The following is a 22978-nucleotide window of genomic DNA, read 5'->3' as shown; positions in this document are numbered from 1 at the left end:
CAAGTAGGGAAAGAATGGGAGACAGTGTGGCAGATCTCTCCAGGAATGGTCGCTAGTTGAGATGACCAAAGCTTGAAGAAGGCCAATATTAAATCAGCCTCATGTGTTTGTAGAAAAAATCCAGTGAATGCTTACATGTAGCATTTAACACAGTGTGTAATGAATGTCAAAAAATGATAGATATTAATCATTGCATCTTTATGGGGCTACGAGGAGCCAACTTGTTCCAAAATACTTCTCTCTCCCTCCCTATCAGTTATAGAGCCTATAATTCTGTATGATAAATTTCCTTCTTGGACTTTGAGGAGTTTTCCAATTTCAAGAATTTTATTTAGAAGCTATTTTGAAAAGCTCACATCTAAAGTTTTTAATAGTTAATCTTTGGCTGGCGCCATGGCTCAGTAGGCTAATCCTTTGCCTGTGGTGCTGGTACTCTGGGTTCTAGTCCTGGTTGGGGCACCGGTTCTGTCCCAGTTGCTCCTCTTCCGGTCTAGCTCTCTGCTGTGGCTCAGAAAGGCAGCGGATGATGGCCCAGTGCTTGGGCCCTGCACCCGCATGGGAGACCAGGAGGAAGCACCTGGCTGCTGGCTTCAGATTGGTGCAGAGCGCCTGCTGTAGTGGCCATTTGTGGGGTGAATCAATGGAAGGAAGACCTTTTTCTCTGTCTCTCTCTCTCACTGTCTAACTCTGCCTGTCAAAAAAATAGTTTATCTTTGATAAGAAAGAATAACAACAGGGGCAGTGATGACCTGAGAAGAGCAGAAGTCAGAAAGGAGGGGAGGCAATGTGAGAAGCTAGACACCACTGCTGCAGATCCACCCTCCTGCAGATGAGGTCAGTGTGGCCCAGGCTCCCTCCAGGTACTGGGGAAAGAGACCATAGAGTAGGTACCCCTGTTCCTTAACCACTCAGGTCTTCACAAAACGCTTCCACTGATGAGAGTCAGTCACTTGGCCCCTCAAGTCACAAGTGGGTGGATAGGTGGAGAAGGCTTGGAAAGGTAGTCCCTGGCTGAATCTTTATGCTTTTAATAGCATAAGAATCTTTATGCTATTAAATCAAGGTACAATCAAGATTATTTGAGTGCTCAGGACTCCTGAGAACTTGACAATGCACTCACAAAGAGGAGTGAGAAGCAGAGAGACACAGGCTTGGCCCAGAAAGAGAAATGCTAAAGCCAAGAAACAATTCAGAGTATAGAATCCCCTCCTTCATGTATGATTTGACCTTTTCAGATGGGAGAAAAGTGTCCATCAGGGATGAAGTTTGAGAGAAGAGGAATCCTTCTGGGATTGAGAGTAGAAGCCTCAGCCTAATATTTGAGATTTGAGGCCAGGAGGAGGGAAAGAGGCCAACTACCTGGGACTAATCTCCAGATGGAAATTTGGTTCTGAGGTTTGACCAGCATGGCCTGGTGACCACCAAAGGTTTGTTTTTCCTGGTCCAGCCAAGGGCTGCATTTCTCAATCCCCCCCACCTTATATGTAGATGGGACATGGGACTGCTTCTCACCGATGGAATGTAAGCAGACAGGCTTGGTGAAGTGCCAGGTGGTTAGGAAGCGATGTCTACCCTCATAGTCTGTCTGCATCTGTAAGCTGCTGAGAGGAAGAAGAGGTCAAAGAAGCCACAAATTAGAAGGGGCCTGGGCCTCTGTATGATCATGTGGAAGGCCCTGCAACCTGTAATGTGAATGGAAGTAAGCATGATGTTTTGAGTCCAAAGATTCCAAGGTTTATATTTGAGCAGTCAGCTTTACTTTAACAGATAAAAGGGCGTAGAAAATTCAAGAATCAAAATGATGACTCCTTTAACTCTTCTTCCCTAAGAATAAAAACCCTTGTGTGATAAATACAGGCAACTCACATACCTCTCTAACCACCAAGGCAAAGAAAAGGGGAATTTCCCTTCCCCACATCTACATGTACCTAGGCTTCAGGATCCAGACTTTTAGAGGATTTTATTTATCTTTGTCAAGGTCTCCATCTGTCATCTTTTAAACCACTTTTACTCTAGATAAAAGTATTGGAAAGGAAGCAGGCATTAAACCTAGTGGTAAAGAAGCCAGTTAAGGCGCAGCGTCCGCGGGCTCCGGGGCGGGGCTCCAGCGGCGAAGCCCCCTCCCTGGGGAGGCGGGGCCTGGGCAAGCTCCGGAGACCCGAGCGGCGGCGGCCTGGAAGGATGCATCAGAAGCTGCTGAAGAGCGCGCACTACATCGAGCTGGGCAGCTACCAGTACTGGCCGGTCCTGGTGCCCCGCGGCATCTGCCTCTACACCTACGAGCAGATCCCCGTGTCCCTCAAGGACAACCCTTACATCACCGACGGCTACCGGGCTTACCTGCCCTCCAGGCTGTGTATCAAAAGTTTGTTTATTTTATCTAATGAGACGGTAAACATCTGGAGTCATTTGCTGGGTTTCTTTCTCTTCTTCACCCTGGGAATATATGATATGACATCTGTGTTACCCTCGGCAAGTGCATCCAGAGAAGATTTTGTAATTTGTTCTATTTGTCTTTTCTGCTTCCAGGTCTGTATGCTTTGCTCTGTGGGCTATCACCTTTTTTCTTGCCATTGATCAGAAAAAACATGTCGAAGATGGATGGCATTAGATTATGCAGGAATTTCTATTGGAATACTGGGCTGCTATGTCTCAGGAGTATTTTATGCATTTTATTGTAATAATTATTGTACTTGATCACAGTGCTGGCCATGATCCTGGCAGTGTTCTTTGCGCAGATTCATCCCAATTACCTCAAACAGCAATGGCAGAGGCTCCGTTCTATCATCTTCTGTTCTGTTTCGGGATATGGAGTGATCCCCACTCTTCACTGGGTTTGGCTCAATGGTGGAATCGGTGCTCCTATTGTACAGGACTTTGCACCCCGTGTACTTGTGATGTATATGATTGCTCTTCTTGCTTTCCTCTTCTACATTTCCAAAGTGCCAGAACGGTACTTTCCAGGACAACTAAACTACCTCGGATCAAGCCACCAAATATGGCATATCCTTGCAGTAGTGATGTTATATTGGTGGCATCAGTCAACAGTGTATGTCATGCAGTATAGACATAGCAAGCCTTGTCCTGACTGTGTTTCACATTTGTGAATTCAGGTATGGCCACCTGGTGAATTCAGTTGTTAAGCAATATATAATGGGGAGTTGTATACCCCACTGTTTTTAAGGTTCTCATTAGTTTTTCTTTTTCCTCTTGTTTAATATATCATGAGTAATGCTTTATAAAAATGGAAAAATAAACTTGGGTATCTGTGTAGTAACAACTGCTTTATGGACCCTTAAAACTACTAATCTTCTGCTTATACAGAAAGTGAAGTTTCGCTGGCAATCATAAGAAACATCTGAACAATGAATGTGACACTAGTGCAGAAATAGGATTTTATTTTACTTACCACCAGCTTCGTTTCCTTAGGAAGGGCTCATTTCCATTAGAAAATGGAGTCATCCTGTGTGATTACTTTAATAGAAGATACTTTCAGTAAATTGTCAAATTTAAGTGCCTAATCAAGGCAAGATTGATACGGCCTGTGCTTAGTATTCATGTAAGTTAGGACAGTGATTTTGCATAATCACTAGCCATTAAATACATACTTTGTTTGATACTGGCACTTAAGATAGTATTTCCTTTAGTTATACATTCTCTACTCTCTAGCAACACTGGATTTTTTTACTTTGCCAGAACAAAAACTTGCAACTTCTTCTCAAGTTGAGAGGGGTATTGAGAAAAGGAAAAGAAACTTGCATTGTTATTTTCTATCAGATAAGAATCACATTAGATAGTAACTACGTGATTAGGCAACAGATTCTATGGTGTAAAACCACAGAAGTCTTTAGCCACCAAAAGTTTTAATTCCAGATACTATTTAATTCCCAGTAATAATTTAATTGCAAGACAGAAAATTTGACTCTGAAATTCCAGAAAACTTTTGCTTTTCTGAATTTGTATTCCTAAATTTCCTGATGATCGGGGTTCCCAGCTATATGGCTGCGAATAATTTCAAGGCCATAGGACCCAGATGGCCGTCTTGACCTGGAAGTGCACTTTTAGGCCTTAGAACAAGTCATGCCGATGCCCAGTTGGGTGATGTGGCTATTCACCTGTGCTCTGGTCCTGCTTCTGCATGTTTTATGCATTGCCCTGACAAAGTGCCAAGAAACACTGATACTTGGACCTGAAGTGTTAAACGTACTCCGTTTTGTATGTACGCACTAGGGCTCCCTGCCCCCTTGTATTGTAGTATTTTCATCTGCATTAATTAAATCCCTTAAAGCAGATTCACAAAAATGTACATCTTTTATTGGAATATAAAATATTATCCAAGTTTCTTCATGAGCATGAACTGCTTTCAGAACACAATTATTGAATATCAGAAAAAAAAAGTTGATCCTGGTGAAGTTCATTCCCAAAATGCCTTGTGTACATCGGATACTAGGAAAGCTGCTTTAATGTACCTCAGTTTATGCATCTGTAAAATGTTGTGTTTCTTTCCAGTGTAGTGCTTTTGAAATACAAATTCCATACCCTCACCTCCACCCCACCCACAACGCTCAGCAAGGAGCATTTCCTAGCTAGGTTCAGTCAGGGCATTTTCTGTCATACCCGTTTTTTATGACAGAATGCTACTCTGAAAATGGCTCTCTTACCTCATAAGGCCACAAATTCGATGTATATGTTAAGTGGTACAAGAGTAGGCGATATTTCCTTTAAAGCATGCTTTGTTGGCCTACTTTTAAATTAATATTTTTGTCATTTTGGTCAAACAGAATACACTGAGTAGTTAACAATCAAGTTAAAAATAAAGTGGAAGTCCAGTTATTTTATGTATGGAACCATTTTTTATTATAAAATCTTCTCCAAATTAAAAAGAAATTAAATTTTTTCAATTTTAAATTCCTATTTTTGTTTTAGTGTATTGATTTAATGCTTGCCATATGAATTAATGCATATACTGTATTTTTTAACACCTTTCTTTGATTAAAAGATATACTGTCTCACCGTAGAGAGAATTATGCCATGTAAATATTTCAACTGTTTATGAAAAGGCTAGAATTTGGAAGAGGGCCTTCTCTCATTTTTATCTTTTCTATGTTATATTTATTATAAAGTAGGGAATGAAGGAGTCGATTTCTGTCAAACTATAAGCACTTCTTTATATCCGCCTTTATTGACCACCTACTGTGTGCACAGCACTACTGTTAAAATTTTTACAATATTGTTAACATTAAAGAACATTTAAAACTTGCATGCAAATCTGAGCCTTGTATATTTATTTTGTTTTTATAGTTATCAAAATAAGATTAAAAGTATGCTATCCAGCTTCAGTGCTCAAAAACAACTGGTGTTAATTTTACCTATGTGTAAACTATAAAAGTTCTTTACCTACAGACTTTATGTTTTAAAATTACTATGCCTGTTTTATATTGTCTACAGTAATTTATAGGGTTGTAATTAACTCATTTAAGTACAGTTATCTTTCTATATAAAGCCATTTTCAAATAGCCAGGTAGTGTTTGTCTGTCATTACATTGAGTGCAATTTATTAAGCTGCATGGCAAAAATATGTATTATGTAAATAAAGTAGGCTTACTAAATATAAAAAAAAAGAAGCCAGTTAAGATGTCTGCATCCCGTGCTGGAGTTCCTGGGTTTGGTTCCTGGCTCCAGCTGACTCCAGCTTCCTGCTGTTGGAGACCCTGAGAGGTAATAAAGGATGGCTCAAGTAATTGGGTTGCTACCACTCGCATAGGAGATGTGGAATGTATTCCATGTTCCCAGCATTGGCCTCTGATCAAATCTGGCCATTGCTGGCATTTAGGGAGTGATTCAGCAGATGAGCAAGTTTCTCTCCCTCCCTCCCTCTTTCTCTCACTCTCCCTCCCTCCCTTCCTCCTTCCCTCACTTCCTCCCCTACTGCCTCCCCTCCCCCTCTCAGGTAAAAAGGAAGGAAGGAGGGAAGGGAGGAATTAATTAAGAAAGGTGGAAGAAAAGAAGGAAGGAAGGAGAAGAAGACAAGACAGAAAGGAAGAAAAGAATGGAAGAAAAGAAAGGAACATGTTGGAGAACAGGAGGGATACTTGGTGTTTGTTTTAACTTCGTGGAAAAGCAGAGAGGTAAAATAACAGACTGACAAGCAGGTGAAATTCTTGGTTGTGAATAAGGGGAGTACTGCCAGAAGAGAACACTGATCTGTCTCTGACCTTCTGGGTTTGCTAAGAGACAGAGTTCTTTAATTTGGCTGATGCACTGATGGTGTTTGAGGGGGCAAGGGTGAGCTTTTGAGTTCAGGTAGTAACTTGAACTTAAAAGAGTTGAGTTATTCTTCCTAAAAGCATAAAGAAGAGTTGAGAAAAGGAGAGATGGAAAGGGAAAAGTGACAGCAAGATCTGGAGTTGCCAGAGGTTCTAATGGGGTGGGGGTGTTAGGGATAATCTCTGGGATGAGGGGGAGGCAAGGAGACTGTTGTATCCATGAAACACTAACTCTCTGGCTGCCTAAACTATCTGATCAACTTGCATGGCATTCTTCTGTTTTGTCCCAAATTTTCCATGGAGATTTGCACACTCAAGACACCTTCTTGTGGGAAGTTTTGCAGGGCCACCCAAGGATGGGATGGAGTTCCATGAGAGTAGAATAGGAGTAGCATGTAGTGATCCTGCTCCAGACAGAGCTTAAAATTGTAGATCCACTCAACAAAAATCCCCTGGCCCTCCACGTGTCCATGGCTATACTAGGGCATGGGGACAATACCTGTATGCAATACACATGATGCCTGGAAACTTAGTCTAGTGGAATGGCAGACAGTAAATAACTGAGCACATAAATAAATGAGAAAACAAAGTGAAATATGGGCCATTTCTTTGCCTGGAAACAAACGCAGAACACGGAAGCCAAGACTTCCTTCTGCCAGGAATTTACAACCTCCTGCGGTGAGTGGAGGTCCACTCCACTGTCTCAGAGGGGCCTCAGTACAGCTGGGCTGCAGACTGATCGTGTCCTCATTTATTTATTTATTATTTCCTCCACAAATCCTCTGTCTTGGGCCCACAGTGATGTCACAGTATATGTCAATGGATAATAAATGTATATGGAGCCCTTCTTTGTATGGGGAAATAGTTGCTACCCAGGAGGATAAATCAAGCTTGTCACTGCAGAGGGCATTCATGGATTCTGCTTCAGTCTGGTTGCTAAGGTAAAAGCAGTGAACCGTGGTTTGAAATCATTCTATATCACTGCCTAGAGGCCAGGAATAATGCTAATGGGAGGCCTCCAGAAGCCCCCTCACTGTCCTTGGGGAGATATGCATTCTGCCCTGCCCCAAGGAGAGACACCTCGATTTAATTCGTGGTTGGTGGACGATGACATCCTTGTCCTGCTGGCAGTGCAAGGACACCAGCTAAGGGCACTCAGAAACCACTGAGCCCACACTGCCATGCTGCTGGCGGGAGTGCAGGAAGGGAAAAAGAAGGAGCTCCATTTAACATTCTAACAAAACCAGACCGAAGGCCTCCTGAACCACTAACTCCCTTCTGAAGGGCAGGTCTCAGACTAGCACACTTTGTTTTGCATCAAGGAAGAATGTCTGAAAAAGCCAGAGCGGTGGGATTTTAGCACAAAGTGCAGGGCGGACCTCACCATGGGCCAACAGACCAGAGGACAGAAGGAAGATGGAGTCATCTTCAGGTCTTGTTCCTCCCAGACTGAGCCCAAATGTCTCCTCTTAGGAGAGCAGACCCCAGCACTCCGTACGTCCTCATTCATTACTATTAAATCAAGGTCTAGGGCCTTGGTGATCTCCAGAGGAATCCGGGGAAGCACACCAACCAGGTCCTGTGACTTTGAGGGCATTTGTGCCTCTGTTTGTAAGTGGTGGCTCATAGAGCTCATGTGTCTTTGAACTTCTGTGCATCAGGACAAACTCTTTTCCAACGAGGGCACCCCAGTGTGCCTTCAACAATCCCTGAGAAGTCCCTTAGCTCCTGATCACCTGCCAAGCTTGATATTGTCAGTCAGTTTCATTTTTGTCATCCTGATGGCTATAGTAATGATAGCTCCTGGTGCTTCAACTTGCATTTTCCTAGTTATTAATGAAGTCAGTATATTTCCATGTACTCATGGCTATTTGGATATTCTCCTTTGTGAATTACCTGCTTCATCAAAACTATTGGCCACTTGGTGAAGCTCTGCCTTTTTCTCATTTATACTGGTTCTTTCTATATACTAATGAAAAGACTGCCTTTTCATTCTCTTCATGCTGTCTCCAGATGAGCAGAGGCTCTTACTTTTGATAGGGCCCAACTTTTAAATGTTTTCTTTTATGATTTGTATTTTTTAACTTTTATGTAATTAATATAAATTTCTAAAGTACAACTTTTGGATTATAGCGGCTTTTCCCCCACATGACCTCCCTCCCACCCACAACCATCCCATCTCCTGCTCCTTCTCCCATCCCATTCGCATCAAGATTCATTTGAATTATCTTTATATACAGAAGATCAATCTAGTATATACTAAGTAAAGATTTCATCAGTTTGCACCCACACAGAAACACAAAGTATAAAGTACTGTTTGAGTACTAGTTATACCATTAATTCACACACAGAGTACAACACATTAAGGACATAGATCCTACATGGGGAGTAAGTGCACAGTGACTCCTGTTGTTGATCTAACAATTGACACTCTTATTTATGGCATCGGTTATCACCTGAGGCTCTAGTCATGAGTTGCCAAGGCTATGGAAGCCTCTTGAGTTCACCAACTCCAATCTGATTTACACAAGGCCACAGTCAAAGTGGAAGTTCTAGTCTCCCTTCAGAGAAAGGTACCTCCTTCTTTGATTGCCCATTCTTTCCACTGGGATCTCACTCACAGAGATCTTTCATTTGGTCATTTTTTTGCAAGACTGTCTTGCCTTTGCATGCCAAAAATACTCTCATGGGCTTTTTAGCCAGATCCGAATGCCTTAAGGGCTGATTCTGAGGCCAGAGTGCTGTTTAGGACATGATTTGTATTTTGTGTGTCATAATTTAAGGATATTTCCTTACCCTGAGAACAAGAAGATATCACCTTATGTTGCCTTCCCTTTTTTATTGTTTTGCCTTTTGCATTTAGTTCTGAATCTCGTGAAACTAAACATAGCAGTCAAGTTTTAATATTTTTTTGCACATGAGTCCCACTTGCCCCACTTCTGCTTATGGGAAAGACAGTCATCTTTCTCTTATTTTAAAGTACCATCCTTACAATACATCAAGCCCATTCTGTGTGAGTTAGCTTTGGAATCATCAGTTCCCTTCCACTGTTTAACTTGCCCATTATCAGATTGTCCTAATTACCAGAACTAATGTGTCTGTATGTCCTGGGGAGCAAGTCCTCTCATCTTCTTCTTCAAAAGTTTACTTTGGCCATTCTTAAGCTTTTGGGTTTCCATATAAAATTTAGAATCACATCTTTGCTATAGAACAGTAGCTGAAAGAGAATTGAGATCATTATAACATTAAGTATACAATCAATAATCATGTTATATCTTTCTACTTAAATAATTCATGTTTTATTTCTCTCAGTAATGCTTCATGATTTTCACAAAGGGATCTTGGACTTTTATCAGATTTATTTCTAGGTGTTTGATTTTTTATGCTTCTGTGAATGTTTCATTTTAAAAAATAAACTTTATTTATTTTTGGAACAGTTTTAGGTTTACAGAAAAATATTAAGTGGAGATACAGAGATTTTCCTCTTCTGCCCCCCCCCCCACATTTCACCTATATCAACATCCCCCACTGGACGGTATGTTTATTCTCATTAATTAGCCTACATTGACACATCACTATGACCCGTAGTCCACAGTTTACTCAGATTCACTCTTGGTGTGATATATCCTACAGGCTTTGAAAAATGTACAACAACACATATCAATCATAATTTAATGCAGAGTTATTTTCTCTGCCTTAAAATTCTTGTCCTAGGCAACCACTGATCCTTTTACTGTCTCCATAGTTAAGTCTGTTCTAGACTGTCCTATAGTTGAAATCACAAAAATAGGTTTCTTTTACTTAGGAATATACATTCCTGGTTCTCCTATGCAAGCTTTTCATGGTATGATCACTCATCTCTTAACACAGAGCAATATTCCATCATCTGCATAGACTACAGGTTATTTATTTCTGGAGACTGCACGGCTTCCTGCTCAACCCCAGCTGGGCCTTCTTCCTGGAGAGGAGAAACTGGTGAGCAGTTGTGGCTGCCCCAGTGGTGGCCATGGCCTGGGTGCCCAAGGGGAGGGGAAGGGACACCCCATTCCCTAGGGTTGGGCAGCCCAGGCAGAGATGTGAACTTCATAACCATGGCAGAGAGGGTCATGTGGGTAGCCCCACAGGCATGCGGAGAAATGTAGGGTCCTGGTGGGCTTCAGTAGAGTTGGAGACAGTGGAGACAGGGATGGATAGGATGTTGGGGGATGAGTTTCCTGGGGCTCTGCAGAGAATTAGGGGCCAAAGAAAATGTAGTCTATAATATTAAAGATTATATAAATATATTAATAATCTGTAGGTAAAAGTAAGTTATCCGATAGAAGGCACTGGGGGAGAATATCTAACCTTTGAAAATTAAGACAGTTTTCTTCATAGAATGAAATCACATTTCCAAATGGACTAAACGTTTAAATATAAAGGATAAAACAGAATTTCAGTTAAAATCTTAAATTCTGAACAAATGCACAAACATCTCTGCTCCATCCTAAATGCTGTTTATCAATAAAAATCATTTTGAAGAAGGCATGAACACTCAAGAGCACAAAGAATGAGAGAGAAAACAACAGCAGCAAAACTCTGGAAAGAAGAAAGCAGATGAGCAGGTGAAAACATAGACATAAGCTGTGAGCCTGCAGTGGGGAAAGTTGAGAAATGGCCTCAGTAACGCAATGCAAACCCCCCAAGCCTCAGGCTGCTGAGGTGGGCATGAAGTTGAGGGTAAAAGAGTGTTTAATGAGCGTACTCACAGTGCACTGGGGAGCCTCTGCCCTGCCCATCCAGGCTGTAGCCCAGGTTTCATTCCCTTCAGAGGGTCCTATAGGTAGAGTTGAGAAAAAGATCCTGTGCTGAAAAGAGATCCAGTGAAAATTATTCACTGAATACTGGGACGTTATTTTCTCTCAGATTTTAAGAATTTGAATAGTCAGACTTCGACTCTCCAGGCAAAAAAATTAGATGAGAATTCCCTGGAGAAAATGTCCAAGCTAGGAGGAAAGATAACAGGGTAACAACATTGGGGGGTTCCCAAGGAAATAATTTGCCTGCCTTGCCCTGGAAAACCTAGGACAGCTTAGCAGCAGTCCAAGAGAAAATGTTCATTGCAAACTGGGGAATGGGGAATCTCACACACATCTGATTGAATGGTTAATCTACCCCAGGTGGACTGCCCTTAATGAGAAACCACTATAGATTTTTTGGTTTGTTTGGGGGATTTATTTGTTTATTTGAAAGTCAGAGTTACAGAGAGGGATGGAGAGAAAGAAATCTTTTATCTATACTGGTTATAAGAAGCCAGGAGCCAGGGGCCCCACCTTGTCTCCCCACAGGGTGACAGAGGCCCAAACAATCAACCCATCCTCAACAGCCATTCCCCAGGCCTCTAAAAGGGAGCTGGATCAGAAGTGGAGCATCCAGGGCAGGCACTGGTCCCCACAATGGATTCCAGTGCTGCTGGCTGCCCTACCCACTACACCACAGCACTGGCACCTGGCCTCACTGTTTTTGACCATACTTGTAAGAACCGTCTTATGAGAAGTGCATGGCTGAAGCATCTGACTTGATTTTTATAATGATGAGAGATATGGATACAATTCCGTTCTTCTATGTAAATACATCAAGCTTTGCCAGCACCATTTGTTGAAGAGATTATCGTTACACCAATGAATGGTCTGAACCCTTTTGTCAAAAATCAGGTGGCTGTATGTATTTAGATTAACTTTGGGATTCTCTGTTTTGCTCCACTGGTCTGTGTCTCGGTTTTTTTATTGCCAGTCACATGATGTTTTAATTTGTGTAGCTTTTTAATATGTTGTGAAGTCAGGTATTGTGATGTCTCCAGCTTGATTTTTATTTCCTCAGGATCACCTTAGAGGTTCTGGATCTTCTGTGGTTCCTTATGAATTTGAGGGTTGTTTCTCTAATTCTGTAAAGAATGTCATTGGTATTCTGTAGATTTATTTACGTGAAATAGTTTTTTTTAAAGATATAGATTCTTCCAATCCACAAGCAGGAGTATCTTTCCATTTTTTGTGTCCTTGATGGTTTCTTTGGTCGGTGTTTGAGAATTTTCATTATAGAGATCTTTCACTCATTTGATTAAATTTATTCCTCAATATACTAATTTTTGTGGTTATTGTAAATTGGATTTTTTGCTGATTTCTCTGTCAGTGAGGCCATCATTAATATGTAAAAAAGCAGCTTTTTTTGGTATGTTTATTTCTACCTTTAAACTTTGCTGAATTGGTTTATCAGTTCAAGCAGCATTTTAATGTAATGTTTGTGTTCTTCCAGGAGCAACATCATGTCACCTGCAAACATTAATTATTTGACTTGCTCTTTTCCAATTTTAGTGCCTTTTATTTTGTTCTCCTCTCTAATTGCTCTTGTGAAAATTTACAGTACTTTATTCGGTCAGAGTGGTGAAAGTGGACATCCTTGTGTTGTCACAGATTTTGACAAAATGCTTTCATCTTTTCCTGATTCAGCATAATATTGGCAGTTGGTTTGTCAAATATCACCTTTATGATTTTGAGGCATGTTCCTGCTATGCCTAATTTGTGGAGGGATTTTTTTTTGTACCATAAAAGGGTAATAAATCATACCAAATGCTTTCTCTGCATCTAATTTGAGTATGGTTTCTATTCTTTCATTATGTTGATTAATTTATGATGTTGATTGTTTTGCAAAATGGAACCAGCATGGCATTTCTGGGATCAATTCCGATTGATAGTTATGTATGAGCTTTTTTTTTTTTTTTGACAGGCAGAGTGGACAGTGAGAGAGACAGAGAGAAAGCTCTTCCTTTGCCATTGGTTCACCCTCCAATGGCCGCCGCGGCCAGTGTGCTGCGGCCGGCGCACCACGCTGATCCGATGGCAGGAGCCAGGAGCCAGGTGCTTTTCCTGGTCTCCCATGGGGTGCAGGGCCCTAGCACCTGGGCCATCCTCCACTGCACTCCCTGGCCACAGCAGAGAGCTGGCCTGGAAGAGGGGCAACCAGGACAGAATCCGGCACCCCGACCGGGACTAGAACCTGGTGTGCCATCGCCGCTAGGCAGAGGATTAGCCTAGTGAGCCGCGGCGCCGGCCTATGTATGAGCTTTTTGAGGCTTTGAATTGTTTATGTAGTACTTTTTAAACTTTTATTTAATGAATATAAATTTCCAATGTACAGTTTATGGATTACAATGGCTTTCCCTCCATAACTTCCCTCCCACCTGCAACCCTCCCCTTTCCTGCTCCCTTTCCCCTTCCATTCACATCTAGATTCATTTTCAATTCTCTTTATATATATATATATATATATATATATATATAGTATATATTAAGTAAAGATTGCAACAGTTTGCACCCACATAGAAACCCAAACTGAAAAATACTGTTTGAATACTAGTTATAGCATTAAATCACTATGTACAGCACATTAAGGACAGAGATCCTACATGAGAAGTAAGTGCACAGTGACTCCTGTTACTGACTTAACAAATTGACACTCTTGTTTATGGCATCAGTAATCACCCTAGGCTCTTGTCATGAGTTGCCAAGGCTATAGAAGCCTTTTGAGTTTCCTGCCTCTGATCATATTGAGACAAGGTCATAGTCAAAGTAGAAATTCTCTCCTCCCTTCAGAGAAAGGTACCTCCTTCTTTGATGACCTGTTCTTTCCACTGGGATCTCACTCACAGAGATCTTTCCTTTAGGTCATTTTTTTTTTGACAGAGTGTCTTGGATTTCCATCCCTGAAATACTGTCACGGGCTTTTCAGCTGGATCTGAATGCCTTAAGGGCTGATTCTGAGGCCAGAATGCTGTTTAGGACATCCGCCATTCTATGAGTCTGCTGTGTATCCCGCTTCCCATGTTGGATTGTTCTCTCCCTTTTTTATTCTATTGATTAGTATTTTCAGACACTAGTCCTGTTTATGTGATCCCTTTGACTCTCAATCCTATCCTTATGATCAACTGTGAACAGAAATTGATCACTTGGACTAGTGACATGCATTGGTACATGCCACCTTGATGGGATTGAATTGGAATACCCTGGTATGTCTCTAACTCTACCATTTGGGGCAAGTCAGCTTGAGCATGTCCAGAATTGCACATCTCTTCCCTCTCTTATTCCCACTCTTATATTTAACAGCGATCACTTTTCAGTTAAGTTTCAACACTTAAGAAAAACTGTGTATTAATTACAGAATTCAACCAATAGTATTAAGTAGAACAAAAAAATATTAAGAGGGGTAAAGTATTAAGTTGTTCATCAACAGTCAGGGCAAGGGCTGACCAAGTCACCGTTTCTCATAGTATCCATTTCACTTCAACAGGTTTCCTTTTTGGTGCTCGGTTACTTGTCACCGATCAGGGAGAACATATGATATTTCTCCCTTTGGGACTGGCTTATTTCACTCAGCATAATGTTTTCCAGATTCCTCCATTTTGTTGCAAATGACTGTATTTCATTTTTTTTTTTTTACTGCTGCATAGTGTTCTACAGAGTACATATCCTATAATTTCTTTATCCAGTCTACTGTTGATGGGCATTTAGGTTGATTCCAGGTCTTAGCTATTGTGAATTGAGCTGCAATAAACATTAAGGTGCAGACAGCCTTTTTGTTTGCCAGTGTAATTTCCTTTGGGTAAATTCCAAGGAGTGGGATGGCTGGGTTGTATGGTAGGGTTCTATTCAGGTTTCTGAGAAATCTCCAGAGTGGCTTCCATAGTGCCTGACCAGTTTGCATTCCCACCAACAGTGGGTTAGTGTCCCTTTTTCCCCACATCCTCGCCAGGATCTGTTGTTGGTAGATTTCTGAAGCTGAGCCATTCTCACCAGGGTGAAGTGAAGCCTCATTGTGGTTTTGATTTGCATTTCCCTAATTGCTAGTGATTGTGAACATTTTTTCATGTGCCTGTTGGCCATTTGGATTTCCTCTTTTGGAAAATGTCTATTGAGGTCCTTGGCTCATCTCTTAAGTGGGTTGTTTGTATCAAGATACCAAGGACATTCTTCTCAGATCTAGAAAAATTATGCTGAAATTCATATGGATACGCAGGAGAACTCGAATAGCTAAAGCAATTTTGTACAATGAAAACAGAGCCGGGGCCGGCGCCGGGGCTCAACAGGCTAATCCTCCGCCTTGTGGCGCCGGCACACCGGGTTCTAGTCCTGGTCGGGGTGCTGGATTCTTTCCTGGTTGCCCCTCTTCCAGGCCAGCTCTCTGCTGTGGCCCGGGAGTGCAGTGGAGGATGGCCCAAGTCCTTGGGCCCTGCACCCCATGGGAGACCAGGAGAAGCACCTGGCTCCTGCCATCGGATCAGCGTGGTGCGCCGGCTGCAGAGAGTCGGCCGCGGCAGCCATTGGAGGGTGATCCAATGGCAAAGGAAGACCTTTCTCTCTGTCTCCCTCTCTCACTCTCCACTCTGCCTGTCAAAAAAATATATAAATAAATAAATAAATAAATAAGAAACAAAGCTGGAGGCATCACAGTACCAGATTTCAGGACATATTGCAGGGCAGCTGTAATCAAAACAGCATGGTACTGGTACAGAAATAGATGGATAGACCAATGGAACAGAATTGAAATACCAGAAATCAAACCAAACATCTACAGCCAGCTTATATTTGATCAAGGATCTAAAACCAATTCCTGGATCAAGGACAGTCTATTCAATAAATAGTGCTGGGAAAACTGGATTTCCACATGCAGAAGCATGAAGCAAGACTCCTACCTTACACCTTACACAATATCCACTCAACATGGATTAAAGACCTAAATCTACGACACGACACCATCAAATTATTAGAGAACATTGGAGAAACCCTGCAAGATATTGGCACCGGCAAAGACTTCCTTGAAAAGACCCTGGAGGTGCAGGCAGTCGAAGCCAAAATTAATAATTGGGATTGCATCAAATTGAGAAGTTTCTGTACTGCAAAAGCAACAGTCAGGAGAGTGAAGAGGCAACCGACAGAATGGGAAAAAATATTTGCAAGCTATGCTACAGATAAAGGATTCATACCCAGAATTTACAAAGAGATCAAGAAACTCCACAACAGTACTTTGTTGAGAATCTTTGCATCTATGTTCTTCAAGGAAATAGGCCTGTAGTCTTTCCATTTTGTGTCTTTGTTCGTTTTTGGCATCAAAATAATGTTGGCCTCCTAAAAAGTGTTTGGCAGTGTTTTCAAATAGTTTGAATATTGTTGGAGTTTGTCTTTAAAGTTTTGTAGAATTGGATAATAAAGCCATCAAGTCCTGGACTTTACATTGATGGAAGAATTTTGCTTACTGCTACAATACCACTACTTTTTATGAGTCTGTTAGATTGTCTTTATTTTCTGGATTAAATTTGGTAACTTATTTGTATTGACAAACTTCTCCATTTTTCTGAGGTTTTCCAGTTTATTTGCATATAATATTGAATGGCAGTTTCTTTTGAAGCCTTGTGTTTCAGTAGTGTTGGTTATAATGTCTGCTTTTTCATCTAATCTTATTTTTTGAGTTTTTTTCTCTCTTTTTCTTTGTCAGTCTTGTTAGAGGATTATCTATTTTTTTGACAGGCAGAGTGGACAGAGAGAGAGAGAGGAGGGAGAAAGGTCGTCCTTTTCCATTGGTTCACCCCCCAATGGCCGCTGCGGCCGGCGCACCACGCTGATCCAAAGCCAGGAGCCAGGTGCTTCTCCTGGTCTCCCATGCCAGTGCAGGGCCCAAGTACTTGGGCCATCCTCCACTGCCTTCCCGGGCCACAGCAGAGAGCTGGACTGGAAGAGGAGCAACTTGGACAGAATCCGCCACCCCGACTGGGACTAGAACCCGGTGTGCTGGCACCACAGGCAGAGGATTAGAATAATGAGCCACAGCAGTTGCCCAGAGACTTATCTATTTTTTAAAAATTTTATGTGAGGTAAACAATTTTCATGTACTTGCCATATACATATTCAGGAACATATTGATTCCTCGCACCCAACACTTCCTCTAGCCCATACTTCTTCCTCTTCCCTCTGCTGTTTTCACTGTTAATTCTAATAGAAAAATATTTTCAGGTAACTTTATACTCATAATATTCACTGTTCATTAAGTAGAAAGTTCAACAAATAGTATGAAGAAAATAAATTGTTCCTCAACATGAGACAAGGCTTGTAAAAAAAGCATCATATCTCAAAATACTCATTTTACTCCTACACATTATTACGTGTTAAGTACTATATTAGTTACCACAGATCAGGGACAACATATGATATTTGTCTTTTTGCGACTGGCTTATTTCACTAAGTATAATGGTTGTTTTCAGTTGTATCCATTTTATTGCAAAAGACAGCATTCCATTTTTTCTTGCTGAATAGTATTCCATAATGTATATATACCACCGTTACTTTTTTTCCAGAATTATTTATTTGAGAGGCAGAGTTGAGAGAAGGAGAGACAGAGAATAAGAGGTCTTCGTTCTGGTTCACTCCCTAAATGGATGCAATGGCTATATCTGGGCTGATGTGAAGCCAGGAGCCAGGATCTTCTTCTGGGTCTCCCACACTGTGCAGGGGCTGAAGGACCTGGGCCATCTTCCACTGTTTTCCTAGGCCTTCATCAGGGAACAGCCAGGCTTTGAACTGGCTCCACTATGGGATGCTGGTGCAGCAGGTAGGAGACTTATTCCACCTTGCCACAGTGCTGGTCTCCATAATTTCTTTATCTAGTTATCATTTGATAGACATCTAGGTGAATTCCATATCGAGGATGTTGTGAATTGGGCTGCCATAAACATGTGGGCACAGATAACTCTTTCATCTGCTGATTTCAATTTTTTTAGGTAAATTCCCATGAATTCACTGCTGGTTCCTATGGTTCATCTATTTTCAGCTCTTTGAGGTATCTCCATACTGTCTTCCACAATTACTTCACCAGATTACATTCCCAGTGGATTAGGGTACTGTTTTATAATAATAATATTCTTAATATTATTAATATATTATAATTATATTAATAGTTGACAGGAAGAGTTACAGACAGAGAAAAGTGTTCCATCCAGGGGTTCACCCCCAAATGGCCGCAATGGCTGGAGCTACACTGATCCAAAGCCAGGAGCCAGGTGCATCTCCCTGGTCTCCCATACAGGTGCAGGGTCCCAAGCATTTGGGCCATCCTTCACTGCTTTTCTGGGCCACAGCAGAGAGCTGGACTGGGAGAGGAGCAACCAGGGCTAGAACCTGGTGCCCATATGGGATGCCAGCACCGCAGGAGGAGGATTCACCTAGTGCACCATGGCACTGGCCCCTAGGTACTGTTTTGCCACATCCTTTCCAGCATTTGTTGTTCGTTGATTTCTGTATGCAAACCATTCTGTCTGTGGTGAGGTGAAACTTCATTGTGGTTTCGCTTTGCATTTCCCTAATGGCTAGTGATCCTGAGCATTTTTTCATGTGTCTGTTGTCCATTTGAATTTCCTTTCTTGAAGAATGTCTGTTCAAGTCTGTTGCGCATTCTTAACTGCATTGTTTGTTTTGTTGTTGTTGAGTTTTTTGAGCACTTTATACATCCTGCATATTAATACTTTATCAGTTACATAGTTTGCAAAGATTTTCTCCCATTCTGTCAGTTGCAAAGTGAACTTTTCTGAGTTTTTGTTTACAGTGCAAATGCTTCTCAGCTTGATGTAATCCCATTTGTATGTTTTTGCTTTTATTGCCTGTGCTTCTGGGTTCTAAGAAGTCTGCACATGGCAATGTCTTGCATCATTTCCACAATGTTCTCTAAGAATTTGAAGGTCTTAGGTTGTACATTTAGGTCCTTGATCCTTTTTGAGTTGATTTTTGTATTAGAATAAGGTAGGTTTCTATTTTCTTTTTGTGCACCATTTTTTGAAGAGATTCACCTTGTCACAGGGTTAGATTTTAGATCCTTTGTCAAAGATAAATTATTAGTAGAAGTGTGGATTGAGTTTTGGAGTTTCTGTTGTGTTCCATTGGTCTACATGTGTAGTTTTTGCCAGTATCAGGCTGTTTTGATTGTAACTGTTCTGAAATATGTCTTGAATTCTGGTATTGTGATGCTTCTGGCTTTGCTTTTCACATACAAGATTCCATTAGCTATTCTGGGTCTCTTGTGTTTCCATTTGAATTTTAGCATCTTTTTTCCCTAGATCTGAGAAGAATGTAACTGGCATTTTGATTGGGATCACATGAATCAGTAAATTGCTTTTGGTACTACTGACATTTTGATTATATTGATTATTTTAGTCCTTGAACATTAAAGATTTTTTCCAATTTCTGTGTCTTCTGTTTCTTTCACTAATATTTTATAATTTTCATTATAGACATCTTTGGAATTCTTGATTAAATTTATTCCATGGTATTTAGTTTTTTTGTAGCAATTGTGAATGGGATTGCTCTTAGAAGCTCTTTCCCAGCCATGGCTTTTTATATATAGACTGTTGATTTCTTTTGTTAATTTTATATCCTGCCACTTCACCAAACTCTTTTATGAATTCCAGTAGTCTCTTAGTGGAGACTTTTATTTCCCCTCTGTATAGAATCCTGTCATCTGCAAGTAGGGGTAATTTGACTTCCTCCTTACCAGTTTGTATCCTTTGGTTTCTTATTCTTGCCTAATAGCTCTGACTGAAACTTCCAGGTCTATATTGAATAGCAAGGGCACAATTTGGCATCCTTGTCTGATTCCAGCTCTTCATGGGAATGCTTCCAACATTTCCCCATTCATAAGATGCTGTCTATAGGTTTGTCATAAATTGCCTTGACTGTGGTGAGGAATGTTCTTACTATACTCAGTTTGCTTAAGGTTTTCATTATGAAAGGATGTTGTATTTTGTCAGATGCTTTCCCTGCATCTATTGAAATAAACCTATGGTTTATTTGAAAGTTTTATTATTTGAGCGGCAGAATTATAGACAGAATAGGAGAGACAGACTTTTTAATTGGTTGGCATACAGTCCTTTGTATTAACTCTTGATAGATAAATCTTTTTATCATCTGTGGTAGCTATTGTTACCTTTCATTTTTGATCTCTGACTTTACTGATCGGGGTCTTCTTCATTTTTTTTTTTTTAAGGATAGTTGGCCCAAGAGTGTATAAATATTTTAAGTACATTCTTCATTTCACTGATTTTTATATTCTTTTTTGCTTTCAATTTTGTTTATTCTCTAATTTTAATTATCTCTTTCCTCTTCCTAATTTTGTGTTTGGTTTCATTTGTTTTTCAAGGGCACTACGTTGGTGGCTCTTATTTGATGCCTTTCCAATTTCTTGGTCTAGGGATCAATTTCTCTAAACTTTCCATTTAATACTCTTTCGCAGTTTCCCATAAGTTTTGATATGTTATACTGTCATCTTTATTCGTTTCCATAATTTTTTATTTTTTGTATGACTCATGGTTCATTCAGGAGCATGTTCAGTCTCCATGTGGTTGTATATGTTCTTGAGGTTCTTGGTGTGGTCATTTGCCTCTTCATTCCATGTGGTCATGGAATATGCATGGTATGATTTTGATATTTGTTGAATTTGCTGAGACTTATGGCCTACCATATTGTATATCCTGGAGAGTGGCTCAAGGCATTAGTTCCTGTCAACCATGTGGGAGACATGGATCCAGATCCCACTTCTCAGCTTTAGTCCCATATGTGGGCATTTGGGGAGTGACTTAGTAGATGAGAACTATCTCTTGCTATCTCACTCATAATGAATTATTAAAAATTTTATCTCTCTTTTTACCTGGAAACTTGATTTAAAGTATTCAAACTTGATGTATTTCATATATACAAATTTAGAAACACTAATTATTCCCACCCTACCCTCCTTCCCTCCCTCCCACTCACCCACCCAAACATGCTCCCATCCCTCTTCATTTTTTTTAAAGATTTATTTATTTGAAAGTCAGAGTTACAGAGAGAAGAGGCAGAGAGAGTGAGAGAGGTCTTCCATCTTATGGTTCACTCCCCAATTGGCCACAACATCAGAGCCGTGCCGATCTGAAGCCAGGAGCCAGGAGCTTCATTTGCGTCCCCCGCACGGGTGCAGGGGCACAAGGACATGGGACATCTTCCACTGCTTTCCCAGGCCATAGCAGAGAGCTGGATCACAAGAGGAAAAGCTGGATCTCGAACTGGCGCCCATATGGGATGCCAGTGTTCCAGGCCAGGGTGTTATCCCGCTGCGCCACAGCTCCCATCCCTCTTTAATCTCCATCCACTCTTCCCATTCTTACTTTATGCAAAAATCTATTTTCAATTGTTTTATACTCACAATATAAAGACTACACTAAGTAAAGAATTCAACAGTTTGAAAGAATTAAAAAAAAAAAAGTTCCTGAAGAGGCAAGACATGGTTTGTTTAAAATCATCATTATATCTGCAAGAGTTGTTTAAAATCATTGTATGTCAGAGTGTCAATATAACTTCTAAGGATCACCTTTTAGGTACTCTGTTACCACAGATCAGGGAGAATATACATATTTGTCTTTTTGGAAAGGCTTATTTCACAAAATGTAACGTTTTACAGTTGCATCCAGTCTTTTTTTTTTTTTTTGTATAGGAAAAGCTTTCTTACCTGCAGCATACCGGAGATCAACACTGGCCCTCTATCCAAGCCTGGAGCCAAGACAGCTGTCACCCATTTTTTTGACACTGCCTGGCCACTTCCGGTGCCGCTATGCTTACTGGGAGGAAGAGGCGGGTCCTAGATGGATGGCGCTTGTGCAGTCAGTCTGGTGGATACAGAGCTGGCAGTGGCAGTGTGTTGTCGGCTGCTAGAGTTGTCGGCTTCCGGCGGCGTTTTCGGCAGCGGTACTGGCCTGGAGAGTGCGGGAACGAAGGTGAGTTTTTCTTAAAAAACAGTGAGAGGCCTGGGACCTCGGGAGGTGGGAGGGTTGTGGTGCCTCGGGGCAATGTAGACACTCAGGTCCACAGGCTGGGCGGCCGTGGGGGCGGGCGGTAGCTCGGCTGTGGGAAGCGGAGAAGCGGGTGGCTGGGCTCGCGCTGGAGGACAGGACTGCAGGTTACAAGGTATGTTTATTTGTAACCTGTGACTTAGTTATTTCATCAGTTCTAGCAGTATTTCTGGTGGGTGTTTCAGTTTTCATTGATTTTTATGAGTCTTTTTAGGATGGCTGTGACTTCTGGAATTAATCTTAGTAGGTTATGTGTATTTGTTATCCAGGGATTTCTCCATTTCCTCCTAGTTTTCCAGTTTATTAATATACAGTACTGAATAGCAACTTCTTTGAAACCTTGAGTTTCAGTGATGTTGTTTATAATGTCTGTTTTTTGTCTGTAATTTTATTGACTGGAGTTTTTATCTTTTTTGTTAGTCTGGTTAGAAAATTATCTACTTTTTAACATTTTATATCAGGTATGTAAATATCATGTATTTCATATATATAGATTCAAAACATACTGATACTTCTTCCCATGCTAGCATCTCTCAAGCCTACACACCAGCCTTTTTCTTCCTCCTTCTCTTGTTCCCACCCTTAATTCTTCGAATTATCTGTTTTCAGTTAACTATATATTCATATGATTAAGTAACAGTGTTCAACATGGAGTATGAAGAACAAAACACTGTTCTTGAAAGTGAGACTAGAACTATAAGAAACAATTTTATGTCAGAATGTCATTTTCTCTCCCACACATTACATTTAGGTACTTTATTAGTTACCACAAATCAGGGAAAAAATACGTTATTTGTCCTTTTGGGACTGGCTTATTTCACTG

The 22978-nt window shown here is 40.9% G+C and overlaps 1 long non-coding RNA gene and 1 pseudogene across 1 annotated transcript in view; both read left to right on the top strand.

The window, feature by feature from the left end:
• LOC138846963 (uncharacterized) overlaps positions 1-22978 on the top strand; it is a 37159-nt gene that overhangs the window by 9766 nt on the left and 4415 nt on the right. Inside the window, exon 2 of the long non-coding RNA XR_016225600.1 lies at positions 21801-22080. This is a non-coding gene — a long non-coding RNA (uncharacterized LOC138846963). The remainder of the gene's footprint in view (positions 1-21800; positions 22081-22978) is intronic.
• On the top strand, positions 2171-3703 carry LOC127488612 (progestin and adipoQ receptor family member 3 pseudogene; annotated as a pseudogene).

This window comes from Oryctolagus cuniculus, chromosome 19 (genome assembly GCF_051225735.1).
Source record: "Oryctolagus cuniculus isolate XC-2025 breed Fujian yellow rabbit chromosome 19, ASM5122573v1, whole genome shotgun sequence".
Taxonomy (NCBI): domain Eukaryota; kingdom Metazoa; phylum Chordata; class Mammalia; order Lagomorpha; family Leporidae; genus Oryctolagus; species Oryctolagus cuniculus.
The sequence above is the reverse complement of the archived record's forward strand: the minus strand, read 5'-3'. Positions and strand labels throughout refer to the sequence as shown.